This window comes from Leucopleurus acutus, assembly GCF_964270905.1.
Source record: "Leucopleurus acutus genome assembly, chromosome: 17".
NCBI lineage: Eukaryota > Metazoa > Chordata > Mammalia > Artiodactyla > Delphinidae > Leucopleurus > Leucopleurus acutus.
The window spans coordinates 19,755,196-19,778,665 of record NC_139159.1 but is presented as its reverse complement, the minus strand read 5'-3'; positions in this window follow the sequence as shown (position 1 = coordinate 19,778,665).

Sequence of the window (23,470 nt, the reverse complement as noted above, 5' to 3'; positions counted from 1 at the left end):
GCAAAGAACCTTTTAAAAAGAAAATCTTTTATAATTTGATCTCAAAGTGAATTGTTTAGTCTTTAACCCCAAATATAACAAATAACTTTGATGAGCATTATCAAAAACAATATTAACAAGTATATGAATTAATTTTCTTGTTTAAAGACTAAATACTAGAATCAATAGTAGAGTTCACCTAATAATCTCAATGTAATAAATATATATATATTATCTAAGCCAAAGAAATATAAGGAAGTTTCAGCTAAATTTTCTATATTATGACAAAATTTTAGAAGCAGTTTTAAAAGATAGATTCTTACACAGTATTCCTTGAAGTTACAAAATGTATTTATAAAAAATTATTATTCAGTTTAGTCTGTTCTATTTTCCTGTAATTGTTATAAAGTTATATTAAAAAGTTATTTGTTTTTACTTTAGAACATTTATTCTAAAAACAATGTAAGACATATGTTCAGAGAATTATTTGATGCTACGAGAAATAATACCAGAAATAGGATATGTATAAATGTGAATCTACTTTTATGAAAAAGAAAAACTTTTATATGGTATATCTATGCTACTGTTGCATGTTAAAGATAGCAACTGTGGAGGATGGGGGGAAAATCAGATTTCATATTCAAATAATAAATCCACAGCACAGGTCGTTCTAGAAACTGTGAGGGGTTAAATGGTGTGGACTTTTCCTTGAGAATGTATAATCTAACAGAGTTACAGGATAAATACAATTAGTGTTTATATTAATGAAACAAGTTAAGTTATATAATTACCAGATACCATAAAATCACAGAAACAAAAAGAGAAACTTAAAAATTTAATTTATAAGACAAATCAACTAAGTCATTTTTATACCATAGGTCTTAAATACTCAGTGACAAGATTAAGAATAAAGGGGAAATAGCATCCTAAATAAAGTACAGGTAGTGTACTGTCATATCTTCAAATGATAACTGAATTTGGCACAGAGTATGTACACAATAAGTCTATGTATAAATCAACAATGCAAGAAATAAACAATTGAATAAAGCAGATGGGTGGTTCAGTCAGTTGAGTGCTTGATTCTCAGAAGAACTGGATTTTCCTTTTAAGGTCCACTTATCTCTGAAAGTGTCACCATTTGGTTTAAAAAAAGTGGAAATATTTCAGAAAGGGAACTTGTTCACTTAAGAGAAACAGAATTTTAGAGCTAAACATCTCTAACTTTCATTTTGGGACATACTGCATAGGTGCAGTGATGCCTAACAAACCCAGAAGCTTTGCTTACTCTGTGAACAGTTTCTAATAAGCACAATACAAAATGAAAATAGACATATTAAAACACACATATGCACACACACATACACACACAGGGAGGTGATTTTCCAAGAGCTCATTTCACAGTTATAGAAAAAAAAAAACAAAAGAACTCTATAGTAAAAATTTACCATCAAGGATTTCATAGGAATGTTTGAGAATTACTGCTCTAGATGCCTTCTTGGTCTCCTCCGGCTTAGAAGGATGTCTAATAGAAGGCAGACACTGAGCTCACCTCTCCATGGGCACACCAAAATCACAACCATTTGCAGAACAGCCATCAATGAAAAAATCCAGAGCCTACCAGAAAAGATCTTCTATAGCTAAAGATATAGAAAAGAACCAAAATGAGATGAGTAGGAGGGGAGAAGTTGAGGTATAGTTAAGCCCCATACCTCCAGGTAGGCATCCCACAAAAGGGAGAATAATTATAATTACAGTGGTTCTCCCCAGGGAGCAAGGGGTCTGAGTCCCACATCAGAGGTCCTGTACCTGGAAGACAAGCACTCAGGATATTTGGCTTTGAAAGCCAGTGAGGCTTACTTTCAGGAGAGCAAGAGGGCTGCGGGAAATAGAGACTCCACTCTTAAAGACTGCACATAAAATCTCACAGTATCCAAGATCCAGAGCAAAAGCAGTGATTTGAAAGGAGCCTAGGTCAGACCCAGTTGCTAACCTTGGAGAGCCTCATGGAAAGACAGGAGGTAACTGAAACTCACCCTTGGGACATGGACACTGGCAGCAGCCATTTTTGAGAGTTCAGTTCACCACAAGGACACTGTTGATGGTAGCACCATTTTGCAATCCTCTCTCAAGCTCATTAGTGCCGGTTCCTGAACCTGCCCACAAGCCAGCTGACACCAGTCCTAGGACGCCCTAGGCCACGCAGCTAGCTGAGTGGGGATATGACCACCCCCACCATCATGTCAACTGCCTCAGGACCCTTGAACCCCCAGCTGCCAAATGCCGGATTGTTAAAATGCATTTGAAATTAAGAGATCAGCAACTTAAAACAATCATGTACATGATAGATAGATAGATAGATAGATAGATAGATAGATAGATAGATAGATTTGTATAAGTCTCATGGTAAACACAAACCAAAATCTATAATAGATACACACAAAAAAAAAAAAGAAAAAGGAATCCAAAAATAACACTAAAGCTAGTCAACAAAATAACAAGAGAACAAAAGAAGAAAGGAACAAAATATACATATGAAACCAACCCCAAAACAATTAACAAAATGGCAATAAGAACATACATATCAATAATTATAAGTGTGAATAGACTAAATACTCCAATCAAAAGACATAGAGTGGTTAGGAAACAATAAACAAAATGAAAAGACAACTGATGGACTGAGAGAAAATATTTGCAAATAATGCTACTGACAAGGGATTAATATCCAAAATATACAAATAGCTCACACAGCTTAATATCAAAAAGCAAACAACCCAATCAAAAAATGGGCAGAAGACCGAAATGGACATTCTCCAAAGAAGACATACAGATGGCCAACAGGCACATGAAAAAGATGCTCAATATATCTAATTATTAGAGAAGTGCAAGTCTAAACTGCAATAATTTATCACCGCACACCAGTCAGAATGGCCATCATTAAAAAGTCTACAAATAGGGCTTCCCTGGTGGCGCAGTGGTTGAGTCCGCCTGCCGATGCAGGGGACACGGGTTCGTGCCCTGGTCCGGGAAGATCCCATATGCCGCGGAGCGGCTGGGCCCATGAGCCATGGCCGCTGAGCCTGCGCGTCTGGAGCCTGTGCTCCGCAAAGGGAGAGGCCACAACAGTGAGAGGCCCGCATACCGCCAAAAAAAAAAAAAAAAAGTCTACAAATAATAAATGCTGGAAAGGGTGTCGAGAAAAGGGAACACTCATGCATCATTATTTGGAATGTAAATTGGTGCAGCCACTATGGAAAACAGTATGGAGGTTCCTCTAAAATTTAAAAATAGAACTACCATATGATCCAGCAATCCCACTTCGGGGTATTTATCCAAAGAAAACGAAAACACTAATTAGAAAATTTATATGCACCCTGATGTTCATTGCACCATGGTGTTGCCGGAGAGGAGTGGGGTGGGGGGGAGAAAAAAATAGGTGAGGGAGATTAAGAGGTACAAGCCCACAGTTGCAAAATAAATGAGTCAGGGGTATGAAATATACAGAGTTATGAATATAATCAATAACTATATAACATCTTTGCATGGTGATATATCATTATTAGCCTTATGGTGATGATGATTTTGAAATGTATAGAAATATTGAATCCCTATGTTGTATACCAGGAACTAACATAGTGCTGTCAGTCAATTATCCTTCAAAAAAAAACTCATGGATAAAGAGACCAGATTTGTGCCTACCAGAGGCAGGAGGAGGGGATAGAAGAAACTAGAGGAAGGTAGCCAAAAGGTACAAACTTCCAGTTATAAGTGTCGCAAGTACTAGTGATATAATGTACTACGTGATGAAGATAATTAACACTGCTGCAAGTTACATATGAAAGTTATTAAGAGAATAAATCTTAAACATTCCTATCACAAGGAAGAAATATATCTACTTTTCTCTATTTTTTTAATGTTGTATCTGTATGAGATGATAGATGTCCACCAAATGTCATGGTAATCATTTCATGATATATGTATGTCAAATCATTATGCTATACCCCTTAAACTTACACAGTGCTGTATGTAAATTATATCTCAATAAAACTGGGAAAAAAAGAGGAAAAAATAGGAAATTTCATGAACAATTGCAGCCTTCTGTCCGAGCATTCTATGGTCAAAAAATGTTTGAGTAAGTGAGTTGCCTACTATGGATGGTCCATATTGAAGAGGGAAAAGACCCTCAAGGATCAAAAAGCAAGATGCTGTAATATCTGGTGGCAGATGGGGTGAGAAGCTAAAACAGAGAGGAATATTGAAAAAAATTTAGATTTGGAGAGGAATTACTAGGAAAGAGTACAAAACTGGATTTGGGGAACTCATAAAAAATGTTTGGCAAAGCTGATTTTAATTTCATGAGTCTGTGAGACTAAGAGAATAATAGTCCTACTGTTATATCATATTTTAACAACCTGGGCACTTAATCTAGTCTAAGGACACCAAATTCAAGCAAAATAGTTTTTGACAGTTTTCATTTGAAAGCTGTAGAACAATTCCAAATATTACTGCGTGGCTTCAGCACTTACTGGTGTCAAAATAGTCCTAGTGAAATAATTGACTCTTTATTAAGAAAATGCCTTCCAAGTTTTTCCCAATCTCTTCTAATATTTCAAAGAGGGGCAGTAGACTTGCCCTTACCAAGATCCAAAGCTAGGAACATCTGTGTCATCCTCTACTTTTCCATTTATTCTCAATATCTGGTTAGTCACCAGGTCCTGTAAATTTTTTTTTTTTCCAAAATGTCTTTTGAATCTGGGTATCCTTGCTGTTCCTACCACTCCCTCACTTTCAGCTCTCATCTTTTTTTTCATCTATGCTTATTCTTCAGTTCTGTCAGCAATTCCTACCTCCAAAACAGAACTTAAATCTGACTACTTTTCTATATCTTCATTAACACAAACCTGATTTAAGTACCACCATCTCTATCCTAAAACACAATAACTGCTTCCTGAATCATCTAGCTTCCAGGGTCTTCATTTTTAATAAGAATCTGGTTAATCACTGCATGTCCCTAGCTTAAAGTCTTTTGATGGCTTCTGCTTGATTTTCAGGTAGAATTCCTCAGTATGAACAACATCACACTAAACGGTCTTGCCCCACCTACATTTATAAATTCATCTAGAACCACTCTCCCCATCCTTGACCAATTGCTTTAGGTCCACTTAGGTATACTTTTTTTCCCACCCACAACTCCATCTCTTTCTGGTCACAGGGTTTCTGCATTTGCTGGTACGGCTGACTTTAGGGCTTTCTTTTCAAATTTTAACAGAGCTGACTCCTTCATCCTTCTGGTCTCAGTTCAAACGCCACTTCCCTCAGAGAAGGCTCTGCTGACAACCTGCTCCAAGGTGGTGAAAACTTTTCCCCTCCCCAGCTAGAAAGACTCTATTACATCTCCCTTTTTGTTATATTGTAATTCATATACAAAATTTTCAAAACATTTGTTGGAGGAGGTCATTAAGAACACGTGATGGCAGGCTGATCCCTGAGCTGGACCTGTGCAGCTGGAGGCTTCTTTACCCCCTCCCTCTGTCCTTGGAATGTACGTTTCACAAACTATTCCCACACTAGGAGCCATTTCAAGGGTGCAGCCTTGAGACAGTAATGTGTTTGAAACCATCTGAACTGAATTCATGACTGACCCTGTTAAGGCCTCTACAAATGTTTAAAATTCTGATGGACAAGTCTGGAGATCTACTCGTCTTGCAGCCACCCAAAACAAGCCTTGTAAGTAAGTTTTCTTGCTTATTAAAACTGCCACCTACTGATCTGGAGTGATCTGCCTCTTCAGTCTCTCCTCCTCCATGTAGGAGGGCCAGTTTTGAAGTTCACCAGGGAACTCACAAGGTTGTGAACTCACAACATTTCATTATTATTGTTTTCAAAGTAGTAAATGCACATAAATTTACATTTTAAAGGACTTACAGTGAAAAGTAATGGTCTCCTGCTCCACTTGTATTCTCCAGTGTCAACCACTTTCAATTCTTATCTGTTCCTTTTGTTATTTGGTTTTGGTTGTTCTTCATGTTTCTAAATAGTGTACTAATTCTATTATTCTTTGAAACTTGTTTTTTTGCTTTAAAAGTTATCATTTGATTTCTTAAAATTGAAAATAAAAAGTTAGCTCTCTTACATTTACCAAAACCTTCTAACTCCTATCTTCATAGTTTTGATTTAATCGATCATTATGTTCATTTTATTATTGTTTTGTATATAGTATGCATAGTTGAGTCAGGTAGTGTACAATGATTATATTTAATTCTTATAATACTTTTTGTTTACCCTGGATTTAATTGCTTCATCTTTCCACTTGCTTAATATTCTATGAACCTAACACTAATTTATCTACAGACTTCACCAGAAGTGTACCTTCATCTTGATACGTGCAGATGAATTTTTCTGTTTTATCTCTCTATGGTGAGATCTCTAATTGTAACCAAGCAGGATCCAATGGGGTCTTCCCCAAACAGACACCTCCTCCCCCATATCCTCTGCTATAGCTCCTCTCTGAAGTACCAAGATAATAATATTTGATGTACATTTCCTGATTTGTTTTATAGATGCTAAAACCCCCACTAAGTGGAAGAAATTAACTACTTGATGACCATGAGCATGTTGCCCCCAGACCTGTTGGTGCCTAAGAATTGATAATGTTAATCCCTTTGACACCACCCTCTTACCTCACCATCAACCAATCAGAGAATTGCGCAAAAACTGATCATATACCCTGGGACAGCCCTCCCTCAGTTTGCCTTTAAAAATTCTTTGCTGAAACCTATTGGAGAGTTCAGGTTTTTTGAGCACCAGCTGCCCTGGACTCCTTGTTTGGTGCCCTGCAATAAATTCTGCATTTCTCTTCACTACAACCCAGTGTCAGTAGATTGGCTTTACTGCATGCAGGTGAGTGAATCCAAGTTTGGTTCAGTAAAATCTTGTATCCTACTTTCCTTCCATCTGATCAGCATTTTTCATTTAGACGATTCCTTGATGTCCCTCTTCCTAGAGAGATGACTTGCTTTCTTATGATTGCATCTTCCCACTAAAACATAAGTCCCAGGGAGATAGAGATTTTCTCTTGTTCACCAGTGCTTCATGAATGAACTGAACAGTACTTGGCACCTAGTAGCCAATCAATGAATATTTGTTCAACAAACTCTGAGATTCTTATTACTTAATCCTTCCTTGACACAAGGCTACTCTTCTTAATATTGCTCTGGTTCTTCATCGACTAGGGTTACGTTTATGTTCTTTAACCCATCCCGCAAAGCTGCAACTCGCCTATCAATATATCACCATTTTTCCATTCACTCTGGATGCCTCACTTCCACCACACTGCAATTCAGGTCATTCTTTCAGCACTTTTCTTTACCTTTTTCAATGTTTTGCCCCTGTTCTATATATGGCAACCTACTGCTGGTTCTTCAGTATGATCACAGGGAACTATATTCTTTGAAAGTTTTCCAGATCTTTAACTAGAATTAATCCTTTCTCCTCTATTCATGCCTTTTAACTTTGCTCTTCAAAGTGTGTGCCACAAAGTATTAATGTTGACATTACCTGGAAATTTGTTTCAAATGCAGAATCCTGGGACCCCAAACAGATGTATTGTCTCAGAATTTGCGCTTTAGGAAAATTCTTAAGTGATTTATATGCCCACTAGATATTGAGAAGTATATTTTAGAGAATCTTTTTTATTCACATAATACTTTGCTCCTCACTCCCACCTTTAAACTAAACTGTGATGAACTTAAGGGAAAATACTTATGGATCCAAATGTCGCTAAATATTAGCCTAGTTTTTCTGGCATATAGTAGTTGTTCAGTAAGTGTTTCTCAAAGGAAGGAAAGAAGGAAGAAAGGAAGAAAGGAGGAAGAAAGGGGCCCCATCTTAAACTCAAGCTCAGGAGACTGTCTTGAGCCTAAAATTTACCCATCGGTTGTGGAAAGATTGGAGGTATGCAGCTGCATGCAGAGGAATGCCAAAGATTGCTGGCAACCCACCAGAAGCTAGGAGGAGGCAAAGAAATATTCCTCTACTAGTTTAAGAGGGAGACTAGCCCTGCCTACACCTGACTTAAGATAGTTATCCTCTAAAATTGTGAGACGATAACTTTTCATTGTTCTAAGTTGGTAGTCTGTGATACTTTATTATGACAACATGAGGAAACTAATACAAATTCTAAGGCTAATTTCCCATCTAAATGTAGTGGCTATGTGAGGTGATGAACAATCTCCTTGTTTTGATTATTTTTCCATGGGACTATTCCGATTCCAGGACTTTGGCATAAACTGCTGGAACTGTTACTTGACTCATTAAACACCAAGCCAAACAAAACTTTTAGTATTTTGGTACATTTTAAATGTGACCAGTAGAGAGATTTATGGTCAATTAAGCAATATTACATATCATTTCACATTCTATTTTAAAATAGCCTTTTCTCATGGAGTTGTTTAACCGATGATATTTTGTTAGAACAAAGTTTTGTATGTCCAGATTTTAGCTGCTTGAAAATAAAAATTGAAACAGCCAACCAAAAAATAAATGGAGGCATGAAACCATCGTCTGTGGCCTGCTGTTAAGTCTAGAAATATCTTATTCTGTCAGTGTGATTTCATAGCAGCATGAAAAATGTCAAAAGTGAGGATGACAAATCAGTCTAGTGAGGAAAAATGACTCTTGGACAAGAGATGTCATTTGTCATGATTGCCATTTGACTGCACTTTCCCCTCTTCTCTCTTTTATATGAATGTAATTTTGCCATTATTTTTAAATTATCTTAACTGCACAATGGCTTGATCATGAAAATTGTATTTCCTTTCAAAGAGTTTTGTAAAATACTAGGAGTTTCAAAATTGATATTATATTTCTGTTATTTTTGCATATTTCAACGAATTTTTCAAAAATTTTAATGCTTCATTTATCAAATATTTCTATTTTTCAGACCAAGTGGTCATTTTTCCCAAGATATAGATAACACCATAGCTTAAAAAAAATTTTTTTTTCAAAACTGACACAGCTGAGTGCAACTCTCTGAGCCACTGCATAATACGGATGGTAATTAAGCCACAGCTTCAAGGTTGCATGGACACAAGACAATTCAGCCTAATGAAGTATCGATCGGCTGCAGTCGAGGTAAAACAAGTTGACATTCATTTAGAGGTAGCAATGCGAATATACCACAATGCCACCAAAGAAATAAAGGGAACAAACAATGAGGCTGAATTTTAATCTTGCAAACACAATTAAGAATCTTATTTATAGCGTGGCTGCTATCACTTAAACTAAAGATAATTGCATACTTACTGCCCTGACATAAGATACCCAAACCAGCAGAAATTATATATCCTTTGCATAATGGCAAAAAAGAAAAAGAAAAAAGTGCAGGAAGTTTAGTACTTCAGTTAGAGACAACACTAGTACCTTAGAAAACTGTACTAATGAAAGTGTTGGCAATCAGGTTTCCCACATAGTTGTTTTGGTGTTTGGTTTTAGTTCTGCATGTTTCTGAATAGTCTGCTAATTCTACTTTTTCTTGAATATTTTTGCCTTAGAGTTTATCAATTGACTACATAAATCTGAAAATAAAAAGCTACTGTTTTTCATATGCCAAATTTCATATTTCACACTAATATTCAATGGAATATAATTTATATTTATTTAAATGTAAATTAAATATAATATAATTTACGTCAAACATTTATTGAACTGGCTTTACTTTTCCAGCAGCAAATTTAGTGGCTACTGTGTTAACAACCACATAAAAGACCAGTGTTTCTCAACATTAAATCTCCCTTTCAAATATGTACTAAATTTAATTAAACAAGAAGACCTCTCTCATGGTACATTTTTCAGCTGTCACTAATATAAAAAATTGCAAAGATTTATTGTATCTATTATTTTTGATCCACCAGATTTTTATGATATGAGTATAAACACTGTATTCAGAGTATAATGCCATTATATTTATAAAATAAAATATTTGGCCATTTTATAACAATAATGATTTGAAATTTAATAAATAAATTTTAAAGATCTGATTAAACATTAGGAAATATTATATTAAGCACTTAACTTTAATGATGAAATATCCTTAGAAATAACATGCTTTCTACTTAACAATCTATTGGCATATAACAGGCATTTAAAATTCTATCATAGATATATTACTGTTTTAATATTTTCTTTAAAATTTTATGTTTAATTTAAACAAATCAGAATCAGAAATATGCTGCTCAATACTCTCAAGGACATTACACAAACGTACTTCCTAATTTAGTGTCTGAAAAGTTCATCTTGTGACAAACGGCGTCTTTGACTTACCATGTTAGCAGAGGCAACTTACTTCAGTGAAGAAGCCAGCTTTATCTTTTTCAAGAAGACACACTTATTACAAATTCTGCCTAGAGAAGCCATTTAATCAAAGCCTTCACATAGGATTTAGAATTCAAAATGTATTGTTGTTATGCAATGGATTCAAAGTTAAGGCATTCTACAGATTTCATGTGTCATATTTTCTCGTGTAAATTACTCTCAAACTAAGCAGACAGTGATAATGTGTCTAATGACATTACAAACTTCAAGCGGATGGACATTTCCTTTAAAATACTGATAAGCATATGTTAGGATTCACAGAAATTGCCCTACTTGTTATAGGAAAAATGTATTATCCTTGCTATTTATTTTAATTCAATAATAATAATTGTTTAGGGCTCCAATTATGAGATTCATATATTTCAGGTTTATCACATCTGATTTGAATTTTGCTTTTCTCTTCAGCTGTCTCTAAATCAACAAACTTATTTATAATAAAGTATTTTATCACAGAGCTATAGTTAATATAGTTTATACTAACAATAGTTGAGCATTATGTAAAAACAATGCTGTGATTTCTATCACTATATGAACTAATTACTACATACAGAGCAAAACAAACTTAATTTCATAATTAAATGGTTTTCTGTAAACTTCCATCACACTCTCCTGGATTATTGATAATAGGATAAAAACAAACATTGCAATGACATCATGTATTTCTATAACTATGAAAACAATACAAATAACAGATGGTTCTCAAGAACATATTTCTAAGTTTGTTGTTAATCTTTTTATTTATCTTATTATGTTACATACAGTCTTTTTTTTTTGCTTATTAGGTACTCAATAAATATTTGTTAATTTGAATTTTTTATTTAAGGTGACTAAAAACCAGTTATGTCAACTTAATTATAAACTCAAAAGCTTAAAAGCAACTATAAAAAGTCTTTAAAGTAATTATATTTAGTGTGATGTAATAACATGTTGCATGGTAGTAGTTATTTACCTAATGACTATAGTGATTTACTTAATCTTATTTCTCCTGGAAAATGATATATATATATATATATTTGCAATCAGACCCTTGGTCATATTAAATACTATAATGCATAATTCCTGAGATTGATAACACAATAGGAACATGATTAATAGGAACACAAAATGAGAATATGATTTTTATGGCTAGCTGATCAAAAGAAAACAGCAGAACAAGTGCTATTGTGTGAATATGTGTGTGTGTGTTTGTATGTTAACATATAAACTAGATGTTTCAGCACATGGAGATGAAAGCAGATGAAAATATCTAGGTATACGAGTTTGCATTGGCTAACAATATCTATCCTATGTACATTAATTTCACCTTATTCTTTGTCCGACAGCTCTCTTAACCTTATATTAACATGTGGTATTGGTAATTCTAGGCTCTATAAAAATGCTAGGGATGAATTTTCATAAATATACAAGGCTTGTACTCTAATGATGGACCAGTAGTGATGTGGGGCATTGTATTCTCATAAAATCATTTTATATTAAAAATATAGTCCACATTAATAAATTAATATAAGAGGAAATAATATACTTAGCCACATATGGCTTCTTAATAATTTAGGAGAAATTCACAGCACTTTTTTTGTATAAGTGATACTGTTGACAAATATAGTGTATCAGATTCATTGCTTTTCAATTGTTCATAAATGACAATTCTCATTTTAATAACTTATTTTTGTGTAAATAATTGTTTTGTATGTGTATTCATGGGCTGGCATAAGTTATTCATTTTTTGAAAATTGAATATTCCTTCTTGTGAGTTTGTTCAAAAGTGTGCTGTGAAAAATTCATCTTTCTTCTTCCTCTTGAGTAAATATTGAGTGAGAAATGGCAACAGTCAAATGATCATGGAAATCAATGAGGTGGGCAAACTCTGAGATAAAAAGAAGATAGAATGGAGAGGAAATTACCCTATGCAATTTTACTTAAGTATTAATGCATCATTTTCTAACTTTTTCAAAAGTACAAACTGGAGATATAAAGGTGTGGAAATGTAAAAAATGCTATATAAAATATTATAATTGTAATCATTTAGGCAGTCTTATCAATACTTTTTTATTGCTGGGTCTCATTCAACGTTTTCTGTAGAAGTATGAAGATAATCTGATTTCATTATTATGAAAATTGCACATGGCAAAAAAAAAAAAGTATAAAAGGAAGTTCAGTGAAAAACTCCCACTTCCCATTCAGGTTCCATGTTCCCTGTCCACATTTTAAAATTTCTTTTGTATTTTTCCAGATAATTTCCATGTACGTGGATGCAAAAGTCAATTCTCTTTTAATTTTTTTCCCACAGAAATAAGAATATATGGTTTCCCTGTTTTGTATTATCCTTTTGTTTCACTTAACAATACCATATTTCATCCAATCTAAGACATCATCTATTAAAAGATGCACCATTATTTTAAGTTCCAAGAGAAAAGAAAAATGCTACCAGTTAAACTATAATGTGATGGTTTTTTATCATTTAGAATGTAAACACAGTATATTTGTTCTTTTAGTTTTAATTAGACACATATTTCATAGGCTATTTTGTACATGCATCAAAAAGGAAAATTCAAATAAAAAAGATTGGCTAAGATATCCTACAATTTCATATTTAAAAACCACCCACTTGAAATTACTTTTTAAATTTGTAGTCACAAAAGTCATATTTTTTTCTCACAGTATTAATGTTTGTTCTTTCAAGCCCTTGATTTAACAATTCTTAAAAGAAGCCATAAAAAGCATAGGAACCATCTGGATGTCTTCTTTGAAGAAATGTCTGTTTAGGTCTTCTTCCAATTTTTTACTTGGGTTGTTTGTTTTTCTGATATTGAGCTGTATTACCTGTTTGTATATTTTGGATATTAACCTCTTATTGGCCGCAATGTTTGCAAATATTTTCTCCCATTCTGTAGGTCGTCTTTTCATTTGTTGATTGTTTTCTTTACTGTGCAAAATATTTTAAGTTTGATTAGGCTCCATTTGTTTATATTGCTTTTATTTCTTTTGCCCTGGGAAAGTAATCTAAGAAAATATTGCTATGATTTATTCAGGGAAAGTTTTGCCCATGTTCTCTTCTAGGAGTTTTATGGTGGCACATCTTATATTTGCCTCTTTAAACTATTTGGAGTTTATTTTTGTATATTGTGTGAAGGAGTGTTCTAATTTCATTGGTTTACATGTAGCTGACCAGCTTTCACTTCCTGGCAGTTGAACTTTACTCCACAAGTTTGAGCCTGGTGTTTTGTTGTGCAGGCAATGAAATTGCATCAAAACTCCCCCTGGAAAATAGAATTTTGACATTGTATAAATTTCAGGAATGTTAATATATGCAGAGATGCACCTTAAAATTGATGAAATATGGTACATCTTGTAAATTTGCCCATTTCAGTACACACATTTTAACTTCTTTTACATTTTTGATGATGGACTAATTGTGCATTTGTAAATTTTGTATAATTGTATAATATTGCATCTGTTTATGTAGGCAGACCCCTACTACCAGATTTTTAGTTTCTCCCAATTCATTTGTTTCTCTTTGTTTTATTTAAATCTTTTTTTTTTTTTCTGTTTGGTTGATTTTCCTTAACAATGTTGGAAAGAACATCCATATTTATACAACTTTGTGCACATGTGTCCTATGAATAAAAATCCTAGAAGTGAAAATAATCAAAGCAAATGTACATATAAATTTTGAAATAATTTTTAAACAAATTCTGTCCATCAAGGATTAATGTTCTGTACATTAGAGTGCTTTGATCTCTATATTCACACTAATATTATGCATTTTCAGCCTTTTAAAATTTAAAGGATCTGAAAGGTGTTCTATGTAAATAATGAGTGGTACACCTTGGAGTTGTCTAACCCTGCAGTTCTGAGTTAAATTTATTTATGTTTCTATGTTATGTTACAGGAATTATATGTTGCTTACAGGAGCCTTCAATTGTCTAATACTGTTTTTAAAAATCAAGTGCATTTTTAGTACTTCGATGTTTCAGATTTTTTCAAGTGGAAAATAATCTTTATCCTAATGTAGATATGTGGAGAGAAAGCTTTTTCTCTAGTTATTTCTTAGCTTTTTATGAAACACTACAATGACACTTAAGACAAATTTGTGAGAGGATATATTTTTTAAAATCAATCCATAGAATTATAGTACATTAGCTTTGGCACAAACCTGAGAAATATCTAATTGTCCCCTTTCATCCTGCATGTGAGAAAACTGGGGTGCAGAAAAGTTAAATGACTTTTTCTTTTATGTCAGTAAATTGGAGATCCAGGACTTGAATCTATGTCTTTGGGTTCAGAGTTTATGCCACCATAACATTTATATCTCAAAGTCTGAAAAAAGTAGATACTCAAATGGCCACAAAATAGAAGGACTTTAAAAAGGTCATGGTTAAATGATTTTTGTTGTTGTTGCTGGGAGAATAAAGCGAAAAATCTTGTGGTGCTAGACTTGTTATTTTGTCCACATTCCAATTATCAATACAATATGATGCTTCTGGAGGACTGCAGCTGTAAAGAGAGTGTGTTCTGTATCATCAGAACCAGTGATAAATTAATAAGATTCAATTATAAACAACATCTTCATTCTAGGTATTAATACATTGCTTGATTCAGAGTTTAAAAAGTATTTCATATCACAAATACTTATATCTCATACTATACACATATATTTACTTATTTATAAGACCTATCATGTACAAATATGTAATTTACATTTTTATAAGTTTCGTTAATAACAACCTATTATAAACTCTGTTATTTATACTACACATATCTATAGTATTGCAATAAATGGCTGATGAGGCATATTGCAATGAAATGAACATTTATTTCAACAGAGTGTGCCTCATCAGCTATTTATTTCAATATTGTTTATGTCAGCAACATTTTGACTGATAGCCTTTTCTCAAGACTGTTCTTACCTAAATATCTAACACACCAATCCAATTTTAGGTAAGCTATCAATCTTTACTGGTTTGGGGATAGCTTGGAAAAAGCTCTTCTTTTTTGTCCAAGTTTGGTGATCTGGAACTATCTATTTGAAAACTGGTCCATTCTACAAGTTGGAATTTTAATTCAAATTAACAAACTTATCTGAATTGGTAAACTTGCCAGACCACTGAAAGTAGATAGATATATCCTGTAAGTTCCTAAGTTAGAACATAGGTTGAATTTGCTACTTAAGAGTTAGAGCTCTCATTCAGGCAGAGTAGAAGGCTGGGAACTGGAAAGAGGTCATTGGAAATAATATAGATGGCTCTGAGTATTCCAAATATGTAAACTCCACTTGCCTATAGAAACAATCTCTCATCCTCTCTTTCTTTCAGAGCATCTCTCAGTTTCTCAGAACATCTCTCTGATGGGATATTCTTGCTTTGACTGACAATACTATAATGACTTTACCTGAAGAAAGGTAAACAAAATAATTCTTTTTTTAAATGTGTTTGAATTATCTTGCTTACTCCATATACCATATCTCATTGTTCCTAGAAATTTAAATAGAGTCAGTTTCCTGCATGTCCGAGCAGGTAAATATGCAGTTAAGGTCAGCATAATAAAGATTATATGCCAAAAGAATTTCAATAACTTGATCATTTATGTTGGCAACAATCTAGGGAGTAGGTACACATGAATTCTGAGAATGCTAGATCAGGTAGAAAGAAACATAATTTCAGATCAGGTTGAATTTCTCAATATGGATAATTTTATGCAAGATTCTCAATTTCCTATTAAACTGAGTAGCTGGAAATGGTTCTAACTTTAATTTTGAAAGCTGATTGGAGGGGCATGAAGAACTTTTTCACTCCAGAACGATTATACTTCTTGTAATCACTAACTAGCTTTAGAGAAATATTAAAATAATAATAATAATAAACAAATTGAAAACATCAGAGAATTACGAAAAACTACAAGAATTACCTACAATAAGTAGAGTGAGAATTTGCACAACCAGATCCAAAAGTTGAGGCGGCCAAAAGAGATGAGCCTGGCATTTGAGACTATTTTTCTCATTATGATAACTACAATTTCCAAGAGCAACAATCAAAATTGTGGCTAAACGGTGAAGAATCCTAAGAAGTTTGGAAATTCAGTATCACACATTCAGTTGATCAGATGGCAAAGAAAAAAGTCACTATGAGTTTTAGAAAATATTTTAAATTTAATAATAACAATAATAATAATTCATATTGAAACTTGTGAGATGCAGCTAAACTATGTTTAGAGGAGCCATTATAATCTTAAATGCATATGTTGGAAGAGAATAAAGGCTAAATATAATGATGTGAGCATCTACTACAAGAAAACAGTGTGAGAATAACACATTAAGCTCAAAGAATATATTAAAAAGGTAATGAATATGAACCAAAACTAACAAAATAGAAAACAAATCTATGAGAAAGGGCAACAACAAAGCAAAGTTATAAACAACAGGTAAGATTTATTAGACACAGATGGCATGACTATGAATTATCAATATCAAAAATTAAAAGTAAATATTATATATCCTCCACCTTTTACAAAAAATAATATTAACAATTATCAAATTTAAATTAAAGAGTTTTAAATGTTATTTTTTAAATTCCACAAAGGAAATCACAGGCCAAGATGACATCATCAAACAAAACCAAACTCAAAGAATATTGTAATACCAATTTGACATAAGCTCTTTAAGAGACTAGAAAAAAAAGAACCCTTTCCAACTTATTTTATGACCCCCATGGCTTTGACACCAAAACCTGAAGACGACATTACAACAAAGAAAATTACAGGACAATATCACACATAATCACAGAAACACAATTTTTAAAATCCAGCAATATACAAATAAATGATAATAAATAATTTACTAACTTATTTGAGGGTGTAAATATGAAAAAATAACTTTAAAATTAATTAATATAATTGGCCATATTAACAAAAACCAGAAAAAAAATCAAATAGTCATGTCGACGGAGTTGGTTCTTGGACACGAGTCCACCTTCTCCCCTGGCTGCCAGCCTCCTGAATAAAGCAAGCTTTCCTTTCCAACAACAACAAAAAAGTCACATCAAAGATGCAGAAAACGGGCTTCCCTGGTGGAGCAGTGGTTGAGAGTCCGCCTGCCGATGTAGGGGACGTGGGTTCGTGCCCCGGTCCAGGAAGATCCCACATGCCGTGGAGCGGCTGGGAAGATGCAGAAAACATATTTGATAATATTCAGTATCACTTTATGTAAGAATTTATAGGAAAAACAGAGAGGAATTTTCTTAGTCAGATAAAAAGAATTTAGAACACTCACATCAAGCATTGCATTCAATGATGAAATATTGAGAATTTTTATTTGGGAAAGAAAAAGTAATGCCTTTTCAACATCTCTACTCAGTAGTATAGTAGAAGCTCCAGACAGTACAATAAGGCAAAACAAAAAATAAAAGAACTTCAGATTTCAAAAATAAAGAAATAAAATTGTCTTTTAGGGGGCAAATAATTGAATACCTAAAAAAAAAGCAACTCCAAATTAATTGACAAATGATTTTTTTATTTTTCTTTCCTTTTTTTGCAGTACGCGGGCCTCTCACTGCTGTGGTCTCTCACGCAGCAGAGCACAAGCTCACGGGCCCAGCCGCTCCGCAGCACACAGGATCCTCCTGGACCGGGGCACGAACTCGCGTACCCCTGCATCGGCAGGTGGACTCTCAACCACTGCGCCACCAGGGAAGCCCCAAAGCCCTACAATTTTATTTTTTACTTGTTTGTTTCTGGTACATATATATTCAGTTGATTTTTGTATATTGACCTTGTATTTAACTTGTTAAATTCATTTGTCAAGGGGCTTCCCTGGTGGCACAGTTGTTGAGAGTCTGCCTGCCGAGGCCCCGGTCCGGGAGGATCCGGCGTACCACGGAGCGGCTGGGATCGTGAGCCATGGCCGTTGAGCCTGCGCGTCTGGAGCCTGTGCTCCGCCGTGTGAGAGGCCACAGCAGTGAGAGGCCCGCGTACCACAAAAAAAGGAAAGAAAAAAAGAAAAAGAAAATTGTAAAAGTAATGGTTTTAGTTGTCTACTGCTGCCATAATAAATTATCACAAATTTAGCAGCTTAAAACAAAACCAGTTGCAAGTTCTGCAACTCAAAATTCAGGGCACAGAATGGCTCAGCTGGTCTATTCTCTGGGTTTCACAAGGTCAAAATCAAGACATCTACATTCTTTTGTGGAGTCTATAGGAATGAATCTACCTCCAAGTTCATTTAGAGTGTTGCAGAATTCAGTACGACTAGGTCCCTGTTTCTTTGATGGCCATTGGGTTCTAGAAAGCATCCACAGTCCTTGCCTTATTGTCCCTTTCCTCATCTTCAAAGCCAGTAAGTGATAGGTCTAGTTCTTGCCATGTTTCAAATCTCTTTGACCTTCCTTTCTGCCTCATCTGGTCTCTGCTTCCTTTTTCTGCCACATCTGTCTGAACTCTGCCAGAGAACTTTCTCTGCTTTTAAAGGCACAAGTGATTAGATTGTGCTCACCTGGATAATCCATGGAAATCTCCCTATTTTAAACTTCATAATCTTAATTACATTTTCATAGTCTCTTTACAGCTGTACCTAGATTAGTGTTTGATTGAATAGGCAGGGGGTGGAATTCTGAGAGGTGGCATCTTTAGAATGGTTGTGTTATGAATTGGGAGACTGGGATTGACATATATACACTAATATGTATAAAATAAATAACTAATAAGAACCTGTTGCATAAAAATTAAATTTTAAAAATTAGTACATTGAATTGGCTATCATATTCCCTTTCAGCTCTGAAATACCAACTTTGATTTTTTTTTAATGCTGCAGGAATGCTTGATAGTTACAGAAATCATTTTTATAAGGAAAATCCATTTTTTAAAGCAAATGATTTTGCTGTAATTTTACTATTTCATTATCACATCTCATGTTCTATGCAGCTAAATATACCTACCCTGTTTGGTCCAGTTATTGTAAAACTGGAAGTCACCTGCCAAGAGTTTCTTGGTCCTTTTTATGGAAGCAAAAGTACAACTAAATGCTATTGATGGTACTACATAAAGTTTTAACAAATTTCTGGGAAGATTTCTGATTTCTTACATTTGAGTTGAGAAAATATACATGTGTATTGAAAGCAGTGTTCACACATAGTTTTCTTAATGATATAATTTAAAATGCATGCATGGGACTTCTCTGGTGGTCCAGTGGTTAAGACTTTGCCTTCCAATGCTGTGGGTGTGGGTTCGATCCCTGGTCGGGGAGTTAGGATCCCACATGCCTCACGGCCAAAAAACTAAAACATAAAACAGAAGTAATATTGGAAGAAATTCAATAAAGACTTTAAAAAAGGTCCACATCAAAAAAAAATCTTAAAAAAATAAAATAAAATACATGCATGTTCTGGAGGTTTCCAAGTTTTAATAATACACTAAGACTTATAAAACTCAGCAAAGCTCATACTCATGGGACGATTTATTACAGTGAAGAAATACATATTAAAATCAGCAAGAGGAAAAAGCACGTAGGACAGGGACCAGCAGAAACTAAGCACAGTCCTTCCAGTTGTCCTATCCCAGTGGAATTGTGGGTGGTGAGGAGGGTGGTAGTCAGGAGGTCAGCTGAACTGGGAAAGCTGAGTTGCCAGGTGTCCTAGTAGCCAATAAAAGCAACAAGCCAAAAATGAAACAGTTAGGCATTCAATTACTTACTATGATACAAGCAAGTCTAAAGCCAGAGAAAGCACTGACTCCCCATATTCCATTTTCCCCCAGGGAACGGGTACTGGTTTAGGGTCAGGTGAATCATTGCAGACATGGGAATCTTCTCAATTCTGAGGGAGACCTGCACAAAATTTTATGGATTTTGAGATCGGTGGGATGGGGAAAGGGAGGGGTAGAGTGGAGAAAGTACTAGGTACTGAGTAGGAGCAAGGAAGAGTATATTCCCAATTTCCCTCTCCTCCCCTAGTAAGAAGTCCTTGGCAGACGCACCTGAAGAGGACCTCAGTTGAAGACCTTAGATGGAGAACTGGAAAGCAAAGCACCAGGGTTAGGAATGTAAATATGTGAAAACGCATGACATGCCAGAAGGACCTGAGTCCTTGACTGCAACCCCCTTCAGAGACAGGCATGCACCAGCTGTGCACCAAGTCTGGCATGAGGAGGGCAACTTTCCCCTGCCAGGTAAAGCCTTTGTGATTACCTACGGTCAGGCCTGAAAAATCACACACAGGTGTTTAACCAGAAGCCAGACTCCTCACTTACTTTTCCTAGCAATATACAGGGAATATTGCCCACTGAAGCCTTAAGACAGAGATTTTATTGGGGGTTGGTCACGTTGACAGATCTCACGTTTCATATTGGCTAATCCTAGTCTGTAGTCCCCCCAGAGGTCAAGATGATACTGTAAGACCTAAGAGCCCCAACAAAAATCACTTTAGCATGGACTGACATGGCCCAAGTTTCCCACTTAAACAGATACCCTTATCAAGCAGGACATTCCAAGGGCTTTGAGGTAACCTCCCCAGAGCTGGGGGCAAAGGCTAGAACTTTCTATTGCACTAGGTATTATATAAAAGGTAAAGATAAAATTTAATAATGAGCTACATTCAAAAAAATATGTGATAGGGCATAAGAGATAGAAGGAAAGTAAAAATAAGAGTATATAACTATAGCCTCCTTTCTTGACTTCATCTGTGCTGCTACCATATTTTTTTTTTAACATCTTTATTGGAGTATAATTGCTTTACAATGGTGTGTTAGTTTCTGCTTTATAACAAAGTGAATCAGTTATATATATACATATGTTCCCATATCTCTTCCCTCTTGCGTCTCCCTCCCTCCCACCCTCCCTATCCCACCCCTCCAGGCGGTCACAAAGCACCGAGCTGATCTCCCTGTGCTATGCGGCTGCTTCCCACCAGCTATCTACCTTACGTTTGGTAGTGTATATATGTCCATGCCTCTCTCTCGCTTTGTCACAGCTTACCCTTCCCCCTCCCCATATCCTCAAGTCCATTCTCTAGTAGGTCTGTGTCTTTATTCCTGTCTTACCTCTAGCTTCTTCATGACATTTTTTTTCTTAAATTCCATATATATGTGTTAGCATACAGTATTTGTCTCTCTCTTTCTGACTTACTTCACTCTGTATGACAGACTCTAGGTCTATCCACCTCATTACAAATAGCTCAATTTCATTTCTTTTTATGGCTGAGTAATATTCCATTGTATATATGTGCCACATCTTCTTTATCCATTCATCTGATGATGGACACTTAGGTTGTTTCCATCTCCGGGCTATTGAAAATAGAGCTGCAATGAACATTTTGGTACATGACTCTTTTTGAATTATGGTTTTCTCAGGGTATATGCCCAGTAGTGGGATTGCTGGGTCATATTGTAATTCTATTTGTAGTTTTTTAAGGAACCTCCGCTGCTACCATATTGTTGTTACTTTATTTTGAAGGGGAGCAGCATTTGCCACACTAAAATGTGTCTCTTTAGCATAAGAATTATTTTAGGCTGTTTATTTTTAAGAAACAGTAGATAACAGCAAAGCTCGGAAAACTAAGTAGAAGTTTTCATTTTATAAGATACAGTTACATTTATAAGAGAAATCTCCATTTGTAAGGGGGTATCTCTCTCTCTCTACCAGGAAGAGAAGGCTGGCTAAATCTCTAGAAACTTATCAGTGGAGAAGGCAAAGACCTAAATCTGCATAACAAACTTACCTTTGTTCACTGTGCTTTTCCTGATAGCTTATCATACTGGCTCCCTCAACCCCCCAAATCTTCTTTTGTATTTAGTTGGAGATGGTATTTAAGGTGGCAGTTTGGGCCATTTGGTGAGTTACTCAGTTTTCCTGTCATCTCCCGTGTATACTGGAGGTATACACATTATTATTAAATTTCTGTTTATTTTTCTCCTGTTAACCTGTAATTTATTACCAGAGTAGGGGGGCGCATAGGGTTGCTGCAGCCAAGAGCATAGAATGGTAGAGGGAAAATTATTTTTTCTACCTTACAGTTTCCATCACGGTTTTGTCAATTACCTCTGCTTCATTCAGCATCTATTTTTTTTTCTATCTGCAGTGGTCTATAGTTCTCTTTTGTAAATGTAGGTAATATTTGATCTTACCAAAAAACTCTCAAAAGCTCAAAATGATTGTAGACTATGATTTTTAATAAACTCTGTTTAATTGGTGATAACGAGATAACAAAGAAAGTCCATAAGGGATATCCCATGTGCCCTTTGGATTGGAGAAAATAGTGTATTCTAAGGTGTCACAAAGTCCTATGTTGTCTCTGAGACTCTAAAAGAGCACAGCTGCAGGAGCACAGGTGCTGGTCTTGTTAACTCTGCTTAGAGAGAGTGATGGTTTCCTATTTGTCTTTAGTGTCTTACAATGGAAAAAAACTGATTCAGGGAAGTAAATGACTTGCCAAACTTCACACATTGGTAGAGCTAGGATTCCACTGAAGGTCTGCAGCCTCTGCATTAGGAAGGTCATTGGTTTATTATTATTATTACTTTTCCTCTTCATATGTTTAATTTGAACTGGTGTCAGTTGGATAAATATGCTGGTCTAGGCATGTTTTGTCCCTGGCTCTGTGTCCCCTGAAGAATGAATGAAAACTGTGTGCAATTTCTTGAAGTGAGACCTGTGTTTTCCACCCTGAGGGTGTCTTATAACCACAGTAGCTATATGGACAGGGGTTTCTCAAGGAACTCTTCTTTTATAATCTTTTATCCTCTTTCCCCTTAAAATGGAAGAGAAAGCAACATAAAAGAGAAAGGAGCTAAAATCTAAAGAACAGAGATTCCTGTGTTCATAGCAGATGGATCAGTTCAACTTAAATGATGAGCATTTTAAATCAATTCGTAAATCTTGTAAAATGAATCTCTAAAACCATTTGATTAAATTGACCCTGCATACTATCTGGCACATAGATTCAACTAAAATATGTTTGTTGAATGTAAGTGAATCATCCAGTTAACTTAGCCAACATATTTAAATGCTTGCATTCTGAGGCATGGTCTTTATCACCACATGGAATGGTAATCCACAAACCTGGAATGGCTCAGACTTGTAAGAATAATACAAACTCAAATAGTGTAACAAATTATCATTATCTTTTTGTAATTTATGAAAGTA